This window comes from Eretmochelys imbricata, chromosome 4, assembly GCF_965152235.1.
Source record: "Eretmochelys imbricata isolate rEreImb1 chromosome 4, rEreImb1.hap1, whole genome shotgun sequence".
In the NCBI taxonomy this organism is placed as follows: Eukaryota; Metazoa; Chordata; order Testudines; family Cheloniidae; genus Eretmochelys; species Eretmochelys imbricata.
In genome coordinates, this window is record NC_135575.1 from 28,237,748 (window position 1) to 28,252,304 (window position 14,557).

General features: G+C 43.6%; 1 protein-coding gene across 1 annotated transcript in view; it reads right to left on the minus strand.

The window, feature by feature from the left end:
- Positions 1–14,557, minus strand: part of UNC5C (unc-5 netrin receptor C) — a 351,092-nt gene that overhangs the window by 129,787 nt on the left and 206,748 nt on the right. The gene's annotated exons all lie outside the window — the stretch shown is intronic.

The window sequence follows — 14,557 nt, forward strand, 5'->3', positions numbered from 1 at the left end:
ACAGCATGGCTACAACCTAGCAGGGAAGAGAAACTTCATCTGAGATAGAAGCGGGGAGGGCAACCTGCCAATAAACAATTGAATCAACTGCGGGGGGGGGATCCTGACATTTGAGAGTTCTAAAAGTGAGGCTTAATTTCACTAAGAAATCCTGTCAGCTACCCCAGTCATGCCAAGAGCTCGCTCCAACTATTAGTCCCAGGTGGCTGCTTCCCTGCCAGCCTGAAAAGTGAGAGAGGGGATCCCACTGCAGTCCTCTCCCAGACTTGGGGAAGGTGAAGAACCCTAGGGAGCAGAGGTGAGGCTGGGAACTGCAGGGGGGCTGAAGTGAGGAGGGTGGGGGCTGATGGTTTGAGGGGACTGTATTGATGGCGCGTTCTGAACGGATGTGGTGGGTGCAAGAAAGGTGAACTGAGAGTGGTGGGGGTCGATGAGGTATGGGGGATGAACTGATGGGATGGTGATGATGAGGGCTAGGGGACTGAACTGAGTGGGGGTTGGGTGGGGAGAGAACTGATTGGGGACTGGGAGACAGGATTAATTGCTGGGCAAGAGACAGGCAGATGTGGAGGTGAGAGCTCCTGCAGCAGGGCCCAAAAACCACATGTGCAATCACAGTACATGTGGAAGAGTGGGCAACACTAACTGTCACATACGCACACCCTGGGGATGGGCAGGGGGAGTTCAAGAACCAAGAGACTGTCCTAAAAAACACAATACAATCTTTTTTAAAAAAGTTATGATTTTGGGACCAATCTGATGATCTTTGGGCGTCCGACTTGAACTTGGCAATACTGCTTCAGGATGAATTCTGGTCAAAGACAAAAGATATACGTTCTCAGGAAAGAACTGAATTCTCCCATGTTTCTGACTAAAGAATTACCTTAGCATATAGCAGTTCAAGGGGACTTCCCACAGGGGTCTAAATGGGGGACACTTGGAGAATGGGGGACAAATACATTGAAGAGTCACTAGATGATCCTGGGGGCTCTTCAGCAAAAACAAACAAACAATTCCTATCATAAGAATGGGAACTAACATCTCTGCCATGCTACAACCCCCTCACTTCTGAATGGTACTGATGCCTTTTTAAAGCCCTTCAAGGAGAAAATCGAAGATAGTGTGCAGTGAACAAGTGTGTTATTCTTCTTAGTGGCCCAGCAAACACCAGTATTGCCAATTTATCAGTAGAAGGCAGCATTCTGCAGCTTCAAGGTCTGCACTTCAGAGGAGAAGGCCTCATCTAGAAATCTCCAAGCTGCTCTGAATGAGAGAAGGACTTTGGACTCTGGATCAACGGTGAGCGAGGAGAAGCAGTTTCCAGGGATGGTCCAGTGACAAGTTCGTTAACTCTGAAGACTAAAGGCATCTATGACACTTAAGGGCTAGAATGATTACCTCTGCTTTGTCCTGCTTAGCCTAACTCAGAACTGGGAAGAAGAGAAAGGCAAGAGAAGCGCGATACTCGCTCCTCGCAGCAGTTACACTCCCATTTATCATTGCTGACTTTAGGGTTGAGAGCCTGAATCCAAGATCAGCAAAGGTCAGTTGTTGTAGAAGTCTATCGCTGCTGCTCCCAACGTGCAGTCGATCTGCTTGAACAATGGGAGATTGAGGCTTCATTTCCTGGATATTGCATTTTACCCTACTTTGCATTCCCTCTTCAGAGATGTAAAAGACTATGTGAGGCAGCGACATTGGAACGGGGGGGCTAAGGGGCCATGGCCTGTCCACTTTTCGCAATGGGTCCAGCTCCCTGCCCCATTTCTTCCCCTGTGTCCCCACCCACGGGCCCTCCACCCTGGGCTCATGGAGGGTCTGCGGCTCCCCACAGCTGCCCAGGTGGCTCTTACCATGGCCTGGCTGCAGCTCTTTGGCCAGGTCCCGCACCCAGGCCAGTCTGGGTTGGCATAAGAGCCATGTGGTCACTTGTGGGGAGCTGTGGACCTGCCACCTGCCCTGGGTGGGGATCCAGGGGGTGGGGACATGGGTCAGGGGCTGCTCTTGGGCCCCCCCTCACCCCCCAGGCAAGTGGAGGGGCCCAGGCTCCACAGTCCAGCTTCAACTTCCAGGTTGTCGGAGGGGCAGGGCCTCGGGGGAAGAGAAGGGGCATGGGTGGGGCCATGGAGGGGTGGGGCCTTATGCCGTCCCCACTTTTACAAAGAATCCATCGCCCCTGATGTGAGGTGCAAGACAGAGGAGAATCAGACTTCCAGTTTCATTTCAGTCACAAGGGCTGCATCTGTCAGTTAAACTGCATGGAACACGATAGGTTTTAAAACAGACAATAGAAGAATTCAGAGTGAACGAAACTCAATATTAACAAGTCAAGCTCATGCTGCCAATGCAGACACTTCTTTGCAACCAACTTCTTTGCAGCAAACAACAGTGTAATTTGCTTGAGCTGGATCTCCTTTCTTTTTCTCTCTGCTTTTCCTCTGGAGTGTACTGTATTACAGACTTATTATCACCAATTAATGTCTAGGAAAAAATCAAAGGGCCTGATTTTCCTCTCACTTACAGAACTGTAAAACTGGTGTAACACCACTGACTTCACTGAAGAGCTAACTTCAGTGGAATTACTCCTGATTTACACCAGTGTAAGAGAGAGGCCCAACCAGAGGAAGAAAAAAAAACCTTTTTCATTATTTTATACATTCTGATTTTATAGGACAACTTGTAAGGTTAATTAATACTGTTCATGAAGCATATGTCATCCCCTAATCACATTTAATTAATAATTATAACTAACAGCCTGCTCCTGAACCTACTAAAGCCTATGGGAGCTTTGCCATTGACTAGATGGGGAGGAGAAGCAGACCCTAAATCTGTCCCTTCAAGGTGTACCTCGCATTCTTCTAAGGGAGGGACATTGCTCAAGGTGTCATATTGGTAATTCAAGACAGACTCATTGTCGTACCTACAGATACAAATATGTAAATTAAGGCTCTGTTCACAGAGCCCACCTCTGGCTCAGGACAAACTGCATCTGGCCTGAGGCTCTTATCCAAACAAGAAAGAGATGGCATGGGTAGCCATAAATGTACTTGTTAGCACTGCATTCAGCCTAGGTAAACATTAGTGCTTAATGAGGTTACATACAAGACAAGGGAAGCCTCAATTATAGGAGGGAATGAAATTGTTCATTTTGGCAAGTACATTCTTGATCATTTTATCTCTATAAGACCTAATGGAGATGTCTGCAAGTTTCTTTTTTTGTGTTGTTGCCTTAACGCTATCGATAGATAAAAGATTAAGCCGGCTCTTCAACGGATATAGACTGATTTACAACGGAGGAGGATCTGGCCCAAGATGTTTGAAAAGTTGAATATCAAAGAGATATTGGGGCATTTTTTTTCTTTAAAAGATGATTATGATGACCGTTCATGACACAAATATATGACATTGACGTTTCCGATATATGATAACTTGCAGGCCTAGATTCTCCACAGTGTTGTATTCTGCATAATCATTTACAGCTGTGCAAAATGAGTGAGAAGTAAATATAAAATGTTACGAAGATCAGAATTCTATGCTTACTTATATCATTGAAACAGTCATACTCCCCTCCGTTTGGCACAAGGATAAAGGATTAGCCAAGCTGCAAAGCACAAAGGTTTCGGTTTGTTTAAACTCTTAAGCCAGGATTGTAGCCTAGTGTGTGAATTCTGGGAAGTTGTATTCATCAACATTTTACTTGAAAAATTAGATGGAGTTTGCCTCTTTAGAGCTACTGTACAGAACTGGGTTGGTTACTAAGTCAGGTTATCAAAAGTACAGTATCTGGAAAAAACAACAACCCAACAATGCTTGAGCAAACTAGAAACAATGCTGATGAAACTTACTTCTAATTATTACAGTGCTGTGTATTATAGTCTTTTGTACTGTCACCTTCTCTTTGTATTTGCTTAAAACTAATAAAATATTTACGTTTTAAAAGAAAAAGAAAGTGGGTCACAAATTGTGTCTGAAACGTTATCTCTCTTGGTCTCTCATGCAACAAAAACACAGAGAGTGACATTGAAGTATTTCGTTTACCCGGCACACGCACCTCCTTCCAAAAGGGTGAGCTCCGGGCACTTCATCTAATTAGAAAACTGACACTGCTCAAGTTAGATGTGGACATTATGAGCAGTTTAGCCGCATCTCATGAATATTTTTATGGTCTCCCTTTAAATAATGAATATTTGATTGGGAGGGAAGAATGCATGCAATACAATGTATGAACAGTAATAGGGTTTGTGGCTCACAACACAAGATTCCTTCTTTGTGGGTAGCTTGTAAAACTAAATGCATTTTTCCCCATTTGAACTGTAGTACTGAAGAGGCTGTATCCCAAAGCTGATGGCATAGGATTCAATCGGAACCACCTGCAATGCAAAGCTTAATTTGAAACATTTCTGCCCCAGCTGCCATTAGTAGTCATAATGGTTGACATAGGGTCAAAAAATTATTAAACCTCCAAGGAGCATCATTTCCTTTTCAGTGTTACGCTTCACTTTTCTTTGACACATTAGTCCTGAAGCAGCTTCAGGCTCTTGACCCCTCTTCTAACCCTGATAACTAATTAAAGATGGACAAGGCTTACGCTACAATAGTTTTTGTTAAACCTATTCATTCTAAAGTCCCCTTCAGGCATTCTGTCACTTAGGACAATGCCTGCCATATTTACATGAAGATGAAAGACAAGACTTAATGTAACCTTTGTGGTTAGAAGGTAGGATGCATTTTATAACATACAAAATACATTCCCAGCATGCACTAGAAATAGATTTCCTGGGAATATTCCAAAGCACACAACTTTGGCAAAACTTGAGGATGATTAACTGTGTGCATATTTTTAGAAATAGAAATTCAGATTCCAGTTCTTTATCTGGATGCCATGTCAACAAACCAAATGTGTTACAGTGAATAAAATTAGCAAATTCAAGGGTTGATCTTCAAGGGAAGACTGGAAAAAGGCTAATGTTGTGCCAATCTTTAAAAAAGGGAAGGAGGAGGATCCTGGGAACTACAGGCCAGTCAGCCTCACCTCAGTCCCCAGAAAAATCATGGAGCATGTCCTCAAGGAATCAATTCTGAAGCACTTAGACGAGAGGAAAGTGATCAGGAATGGTCAGCATGGATTTACCAAGGGAAAGTCATGCCTGACGAATCTAATTGCCTTCTATGATGAGATAATTGGTTCCGTGGATGAAGGGAAAGCAGTGGACGTGTTATTCCTTGACTTCAGCAAAGCTTTTGACATGGTCTCCCACAGTATTCTTCTCAGCAAGTTAAAGAAGTATGGGCTGGATGGATGCACTACAAGGTGGGTAGAAAGTTGGCTAGATTGTCGGACTCAACGGGTAGTGATCAATGGCTCCATGTCTAGTTGGCACCGGTATCTAGCGGAGTGCCCCAAGGGTCGGTCCTGGGGCCGGTTTTGTTCAATATCTTCATTAATGATCTGGAGGATGGTATGGATTGCACCCTCAGCAAGTTTGCGGATGACACTAAACTGGGAGGAGTGGTAGATACGCTGGAGGGTAGGGATAGGATACAGAGGGCCCTAGACAAATTGAAGGATTGGGCCAAAAGAAATCTGATGAGGTTCAACAAGGACAAGTGCAGAGTCCTGCACTTAGGATGGAAGAATCCCATGCACCTCTACAGACTAGGGACCGAATGGCGCGGCAGCAGTTCTGCAGAGAAGGACCTAGGGGTGACAGTGGACGAGAAGCTGGATATGAGTCAGCAGTGTGCCCTTGTTGCCAAGAAGACCGATGGCATTTTGGGATGTATATGTAGGGGCATTGCCAGCAGATCGAGGGACGTGATCGTTCCCCTCTATTCGACATTGGTGAGGCCTGATCTGCAGTACTGTGTCCAGTTTTGGGACCCACACTACAAGAAGGATGTGGAAAAATTGGAGAGAGTTCAGTGAAGGGCAACAAAAATGATTAGGGGTCTGGAACACATGACTTATGAGGAGAGGCTGAGGGAACTGGGATTGTTTAGTCTACGGAAGAGAAGAATGAGGGGGGATTTGATAGCTGCTTTTAACTACCTGAAAGGTGGATCCAAAGAGGATGGATCTAGACTATTCTCAGTGATAGCAGATGACAGGACAAGAGTAATGGTCTCAAGTTGCAGTGGGGGAGATTTAGGTTGGATATTAGGAAAAACTTTTTTCCTAAGAGGGTGGTGAAACACTGGAATGTGTTACCTAGGGAGGTGGTGGAATCTCCTTCCTTAGAAGTTTTTAAGGTCAGGCTTGACAAAGCCCTGGCTGGGATGATTTAGTTGGGGATTGGTCCTGCTCTGGGCAGGAGGTTGGACTAGATGAGCTCCAGAGGTCCCTTCCAACTCTGACATTCTATGATTCTATGATCTTGCCCTTCCAAATATAACTTTCCATGATTCACACACTTACTGGAAAGGATGCTCGATCTAAAACTATTTATCGTCATCTGTACGCATGTGGATTTGGGGACCAGCTCTAAAATCATTCCATATGGCAGAATGTAGTTTGATATCTTGGTCTATCGAGATGGCACAGGTTGAGAACTGCTGTTTGCTGAAAGGAATCCCATCTTGTCCTCCAAGCCAGAGGATCTGTAAATTTATGTTGCACTTTGCACCTGTTTTCTTAGTTCATGAGTTTTGGTTTTGGGCACAAAGCCTTCAGGAATTAGGAACCGCCAGCTAGTACAGAACGCTGCAGCACATCTTCTCAGTAACACAGACTACTGTAACCACGACACACCTGTCCTCATCTGTCTACACTGGCTTCCCCTTTGAATTCTCAATCAAGCTCAAGGTCTTGGTCCTTATCTTCAAGATGCTCCATGATGTGGGCCCAACGTAACTAACCACTTAAAGCTCTGGGGATGAAGACGTTGATTGACAACTCCACTCCTCTGACACAATGGAACTCTTTGCAATAAGGGTAAAACTTATCAGTGCAGGAGAAAGAACTTTCCTGGGAGTGGGAACAGACTCCCGCAGGATCTAAGGATCATCACAAATATCACCACTTTCCTTTCCAAGTGTAAGATGAAATTCTTTTACCTTGTCTTATTTAACAGAAATACATAGTAACATGGGGAGGAGATGAGAGAACAAACCACATGACAGATGTTAGTCATGTTGCTTAATGCACTGTGAGAAGGAGCTTAGATACTATGGTGGTGAGCACAGTACAAAAACATATATAGAATGAACAGAATGAGAAGACAGCTGGAGTTTACAAGCCAGCATTTTAGAGCTATAAGTTCAGTCTTCTAGCTCTGCCAAGAGTGATTATTTTTACCACCACCTTCCCAAACTGAAATAAATTCTGCGTATTTCCCTCCAGTTTGCTTCTACCCAGAGAGTTGCTGCTGCTTTCAATACCACTCTTTTTCTGAGTTTGAGGTGGTGGTAAAAACTTTACATAATTAAGACCGCTGAAGTCCGGAGGGACATTGTGGATCTCCATCAAAACATGAGCAACCTGCAATGGAAAACTGATCTCTTTAGTGGGATCATACTCTGGATGCTAACCTGTGCCTGAAATACTGGCTCAATGGGATGGTCTTGTGGTAAAAGCACTAAACTGGGACTCAGGAAATAGATATCACTTAATCTCTGTGCTTATGAACCCAGGTGATAAACGGAGATAATAATACTTCCCTACCTCACATGGGTAGCCTGAGAAAATCTAGTACTATAGTGAGGGGGAGCATATATAAATACCTAGATAGGTAACACTCCAACTCATTTAGGGTGACCAGATAGCAAGTATGAAAAATCGGAACCAGGGCCACGGGGGTGGTAATCGGTGCCAATTAAGACAAAGCCCCAAATATCGGGACTGTCCTGATTTTATAGGGACATCTGGTCACCCCAAACTTATTGTATATGTAAAGGGGAAAAAAAAACTGAATCCCCCAGCTCCATCTTCAATGTGCAGAATTACTCTAGATGACAAATTTGTAATCAACAGCACAAAATCTGAAGCAAACATGAAGGAGAAAGCACACAGAAGTCAGGGCATCCAGAAAATGGCAAGAGTGAAATCCCGGTCCTATTGAAGTCAATGGGAGTTTTGCCATTGACTTCAATAGGGCCCGAATTTCACCCCAAGTATCTGAATTCACCTCAGGCAGCCATTAATACCACAGGTCAAAAGGTGGATACACAACTATACCTTTCCTATGAACAAGTGTTACTTAAAAGCCACAATTCACTACTTTCTTCCTTGGATCTTAATGACCACTGTTATTTGCCCAGCACTAGTTATCTGATTGTATCTATGGCCAATTTTTCAAGAACCATAAATTCTTTTATATGTGACTGATTTATCTCAGCAGAAGTTCAAATTACATTAGAAATCCATTAGCTAAATTCTACAGGGTGGGGAAAGACAAGAGGGATGGCTTCTGTCTGCCAGCCTTGGTAAAGGGAAAAAAATAAGATAAATATCTCATTATTAAATTAGACATCCAGGTACTTAGGCAACTAGATGGAAGAACATGAACTGCAGTCTGGAATCAGAAATGTGGCATAGACATTTTTTTTAAACTATCAGTTCGTTTTGCAACTACAGAAGAGTCATTAGGCAGATGAAAAACATAGGACTGTTGGAACTACTGTGGCTTTCAGTGCTCTCAAATGGAAAGAAGTGGGCGTGCACCTGAAATCTTCATGCAAAAAATCAAACCTATTCTTCCCTATGAAGAAAAATGAAAAAGTGTAATGCTCGTGTATTTTTAGAATACATACAATAAGTTAAATGGCTAGTGTCCTCCATGCAGAGGATGTTGTTTATTTGAGGAGATGTATAGACAATGTAGCTGTTGGAGCACGTATTTAAATCCAGGAAAGTGTATCCTTTCCTCTCCCTGAGCAAGTCCCCTCCTCCCCCCACGCCTCCCACCAACAAACTCGGCAAGTGAAAAAATGCGAGGAGAATACAGCTAGTGCATTGATATTAACACCATATCCTTTTCTAGAACTGGAAACAGCAACGGATTGATTTCAGGGCTCACAGTGGGATAGTACAATACAGTATGGCTCATATGACTTTCAGAAACAATCTAAATTCATAGACCTATTTCAAAAGTTCATGAAAGGCCTGATGTATAGCAGTATTTGGTTACAGATTGCAATTTTCCCCCTACAGTGACTAATTTCATCCACTCTCCCTTTCTACGTCTTGCTGATTTGTTACTCTCCAGCTCCAATTTACTCAACCAAGGAGGGCAACCTCAGCCAGCAGGCCCCTGACTTTTGCCTTACCCCCACCCCCTAAGGGTTCAGTTAAAGTTCTTGTGCAGAGTTAACTTTTTAATCCCCTGAAGTCTTACACAAAAGCTGCCTCAAATGGAAGTTGCTGGCCGTGTTACGAAACAGCCCCGTGAAGAGAAGGATTCATAGACTCATGATGTAGTATTTATGAAAGCTGCTGGCTAAAAAAATACACGTTCTCCTGCCTTGGCCAGCAAATCCTCAACTTCCCCCATTTCTGTCCTTTCTGCCCAACTTAACCCCATGGCCAGCCACACCCAAAACAAGCTACTCGAAGGCCACATCTACACTACCACTGATGTCGGCAAAATTTCTGTCGCTCGGGGGTGTGAAAAACACAGACCCCTGAGTGACAAATGTTAAACCGGCATAAGTAGTAGTATGCAGAGTGCTATGTCAGCGGGAGAGCTTCTCCTGCCGACATAGTTACTGCCGCTCATTGGGGGTGGTTTAATTATGTCAACAGGAGAGGTCTCTCCCATTGGCACAGAGCAGCTACATGAGAGATCTTACAGCAGCATAGCTGCATTGGTACAACAGTGCCACCGTAAGCTCTCTAGTGTAGACATGGCCTAAAACCAAATATGGGAAATCAAGAGGAAAGGAGTCAATTTTGAGAATTCAGTAGTACCCATAGTAAGCAGAAGCTCCCAAGAGCAGTTCCAACACTGACCCTTTGAAGGAGCTGAGAACAGTACCAGCCTGTCCCTTTTGAGGAAGAACAAATGGTTTTGTGGTTCAGAGACTGTACTAAGACTCAGGAAATGGGAGATTAGTTCCTGCCTTGGCCACACACTTACTGTGTTTCAGTTCTGAATCAGCTGAATGGGCTTAATAGTTCTTCCTTTGTCTGTCCTGTCCAGTACTCATTAAAGCTCTATGGGGCAAGACTTTTTCTTACTATGTTTATCGATGATGATATTGTCAATGAGACCCCGATCTGAGCTAGTCACTGTTGTAATGTAAGTAATAACAATGAGCATGTTAACTGTTCTACTGCTGCCTAATGTATCTAGTACATGTAGAAAAAATAAACTGTCACTGCTGTCACATACACAAGGTATGTTATCACTGCGACTTCAGAGTACTAGGGATAAATTAATAATAATGAATACTACTTTTTATATAGTAGCTTTCATCCAGGAATCTCAAAAAACACTTGAAGAAGGTGAGAATTGGAAACCGGATCAAGGTCACACAGCAAATGTTCTTAACTCAGCAAAGTTAAAACAGAATTCAAAGGTATGTTCCACATGGGTGAATGGATACCACTAGGACTTCATGTTGGCACAGAGGTCTGCCCACATGGCACAAACTGCAGGGACAGGGCCCAAGTACCTTGATTTGCAGTTTTGTGCTCTAGCCACGAGGATATGTTACTTGTTATGAGCTGTGCGCTCTGGTTTGGACAAAATCAGAACCAACCCAAAGGTTTTTTTAGGTTTCAATAATAATCATAACAGTATAAAATTATTACATTATAATTTCAAGAGCTGTAGCTGAAAGCAAAATGACAATATAGTGTGAGAAAGTCTGATGGAGGTATTTATAGCTAGACAATTCCTAGTAGCATGAATCAAAAGTGAGATGAGATTTCTACCTCATTTTGCAGATCCCAAAGGTTCAGATAAAATTTGCATAAATATTCAGGGCCATTCTTTCTTTTTAAAGACAGCCTTAACCTGGCCAAAAATGTACATGCGCAAATTTTGCATGCATATCCCTTTGTGCCTGCAGTCGCCTTCCTTGCGTGAACAAATGAACAAATTAACTGTTCAACTATTGTGAACCTGCCATTGCAGACCATGTTTTGAAAATGTGAGACTCTGACATATGGCCTTACTCAAGTCTTGATCTGATCCAAACTTCAAAACCTTCTTGAGATTCAACCATCTCCATTAAAAGCACCACTGCATTCCATCGGCACCCTCAGCAATATATAGCAATGAATGGGTTACCTTTGTTTTTTAAGTGTAGACTTACTTAAATAATGACAGGTTTCAGAGTAGCAGCCGTGTTAGTCTGTCTCCGCAAAAAGAAAAGGCTGACTTGTGGCACCTTAGAGACAAAAAATTTATTTGAGCATAAGCTTTCGTGAGCTACAGCTCACTTCATAGGATGGCTTATGCTCAAATAAATTTGTTAGTCTCTAAGGTGCCACAGGTCCTCCTTTTCCTTTTACTTAAATAAGTGGATGAAGACACAAATGAATTAATAATAAATGTAAAGAAAAATTAAATGTAAAAGACGAATGAGAGAGATTTAATTAATTCGAAGTCCTCCCTGGACTTGTTCTGTAGCACTCAGTCCTAGTTCATTTGTTCTTTGCTTCCTAGCATTAAGTGATTTTCTCTGAGTTCTGTCCTACAGCTAGGAGTATAGATCACAGGCGTAGGGGCTGGAGCACCCACAGGGAAAAACTGCCAAGCTCCCGGCCCTGCCTCATCTCACCTCTGCCTCCACCTCCTCCCCGAGCGTGCCACATCCCTGCTTCTCCTCCCAGTACTTGCCACCGCAAAACAGCCGTTTCGCGGCATAACAAGCTGTGGGAGGGAGCGGGGAGAAGCAGCACGCTCAGTGGAGGAGGCGGGGAAGAGGCGGGGATTTGGGGAAGGAGTCCAATAGGGGCAGGGAGGGGGCGGAGTTGGGGTGGGGACTTTGGGGAAGGGGTTGAAATGGGGCGGGGCAGGGTTGCGAGGGGGCTGGGGAGGGGTGGAGTCAGGGCAGGGCCAGGGGTGGGAGAGGGTTGAGCACCCATTGGTGCCAGGAGAAGTTGGCACCTGTGATCACAGGTATTTTTACTATTATCTCACAGGCACTGCAGGCCCACATTGGGGAGTAAATTCTGGCTGACACACTGAGAGACTGGAGGATTGCCTCTAATGTCTGCTCAGCAAGGAACACTCTATTTAAAAAATAAAAAAAACAGAGTTGACAAGCCTGGGAAGGTTCTCTCACTTCCTTCCTCTCTTGTTTTTTCCACATCTTTCTTCTGTTCTCCTCTAACCACCTCTTCTCTTCTGCTCTTCATCCTAGTCCCCTTTTTTAGTCACCTCTTTGTGCATCCTTGTCTCTTCTTCCTTTTCTAGCCTTCATCCTTCTCTTCTCCCATCTTCGCTACACTCTTTCTATCCCCCATCTCTATCCTCCCCTTATCACTTTCTGTCTTACCCTCTCTCTTCTATTTCAGGCCCAGTAGCACCATAACCACTCTTCCTTTTCAGATATCTTCCTGGGTTGTTGAGATGGGGAAAAAATGTGTAGTTGTAGCTCTGGAAGCCAATAAGAAGAGCCAGGGAATGGTCAAGTACTACCCCAGAAGCCAACAACAATCTTAATTTGCTCTATCAACTCTCATTTACTCTATCTACCGAATTATTGACTAGACCACAGGTGTCATTCTAGTCTCACACACACCAGTTACAAACATGTAAAACATCACAGAGTTAAATGGGAACTAATCCTGATTCACACAGGCATAAGTGAGTTCAGACCTAGTACTGAGTGTCAAATCAACAATCATAATCTGAGCTGGTTTTCCAGCAATTTTGGGACAAATTTTCTGCCAGACATTTGGCAACACTAGTTTGAACAACACAAACCTAACATGAGCTTAGCTGGTCTCATTCAGCAGATTTCTAATTCGTGGTCAGCCACACACTGTACATCTGTAAATAGACGGCGAAAAGGTCACATTTCATGATTGCCCAGGTCTTGGGGCAGAGGGGCTGGAACACATATAACATTAATTATTTGCCACTGAAAGAGAAGGCTTACTCTTAAAAGGTCACTTACAATGGTTTGATTTTACGCTCTGAGCCACATTTCATCTCAAGTGGCAAAAGCATAGCATATAAATAAATTAATATCTAAATTAAAACAGCCCCTGTGCATTTGGATAGTATTTAACATCCACGGTGTGCAAGAAACCTCATTTCCTTGCTTGCTGTTAACACTTGAGGCAAAGGGAATGTTTTGGTTCAGTTCCCACTGTACTTTAAGATGATGCCAAGATGTATCGCAGCACAGCTGCCCACAGGTACTGTGAGGACATGGCAGTCAGCACTTTGCCTCAGGAGGCTGAGCTGTTGCCAGGTCTGTCCTTTCCAAAGTTACCGTCTTTCCCCAAACCCATCCCTGTTCCTTGGCGAGATGTCGTACATTGGCATCACCCTACTGATACCAACCCCCCACAATGTATGATATTTTTTAAAAACTTGAATAAAATCTCTCTGCCACTACACTGTCAATCGTTTTGAAATGCCAAAGCTAGGCTGGAAATCACCACTCCCTTCTGAATGGAGATTATCCCTTTCACCAGATATATCACTGTATTTTAAACTTGGAGCAAAGTGGACAAGTGGTGTCTTGATGTTGGCTGCGAAGATACTTAATTTATTGGAAACCAGTCAACCGACTGACAGAGGTCAATTGAGATTACACTGGGATGATATCAACCTGTGGGATGCTCCCCAGAATACTACATCCCCAGCTCAAAACAGGGTCTTTGGTCATGAACGCCCTTTCTGTAGCTTCCCTCTGGTGATGTGACCTGAGGAATTGATTGGCGAATCAATACCTCAGATCCATGATACAGCTCCTCCTCCTGCATCAGCAGCAACTAGCTGCGTTTCAAGCCTTTTACTGTTTGATGCCCCTTAAACTGCAGCGCCCAGATCCCTGGGATACATAGCATCCCCTGCCAGCAAGCAAAGTGCCAATAAGACACTATGCATCCGATGAAGTGAGCTGTAGCTCACGAAAGCTCATGCTCAAATAAATTGGTTAGTCTCTAAGGTGCCACAAGTACTCCTTTTCTTTTTGTCAGTCAGAAAATGTCAACTCCACAAGTATTTGTTTAATATATATGAAAAGAAAACTGGGAGTGGGTGGAGGGGAAATATGTAGGAGCAGCAGCAAAGAACAAGTTGCTGTACATGACAGTTCATTTCTGGATAGCTAAGGAGATTAATGCCTTCACCTGCAGCTCATGCATTACTGGCCCTAGCGATTCAGAGATGAAATATCATGTACAGCAACTTGTTATTCATTGCTCAAGCAGTGAAGGCTCATGTGGTAACTGCTCTGTGGAACCTCAAGCTATGGAACAGAATGTGTAATTAAGGAAATCATGAATATGAAGCTGTACTTTGCGTTTAAATAATACAAAGTCCCAAACAATTGATGACAAGTGTGAAAACTGATCCAACCATAAATGATTTCAGCACCAATCACAGCAGTCAGCTGTGGAGATAGTCACCTTCCATATTAATCCTTGTTAAAA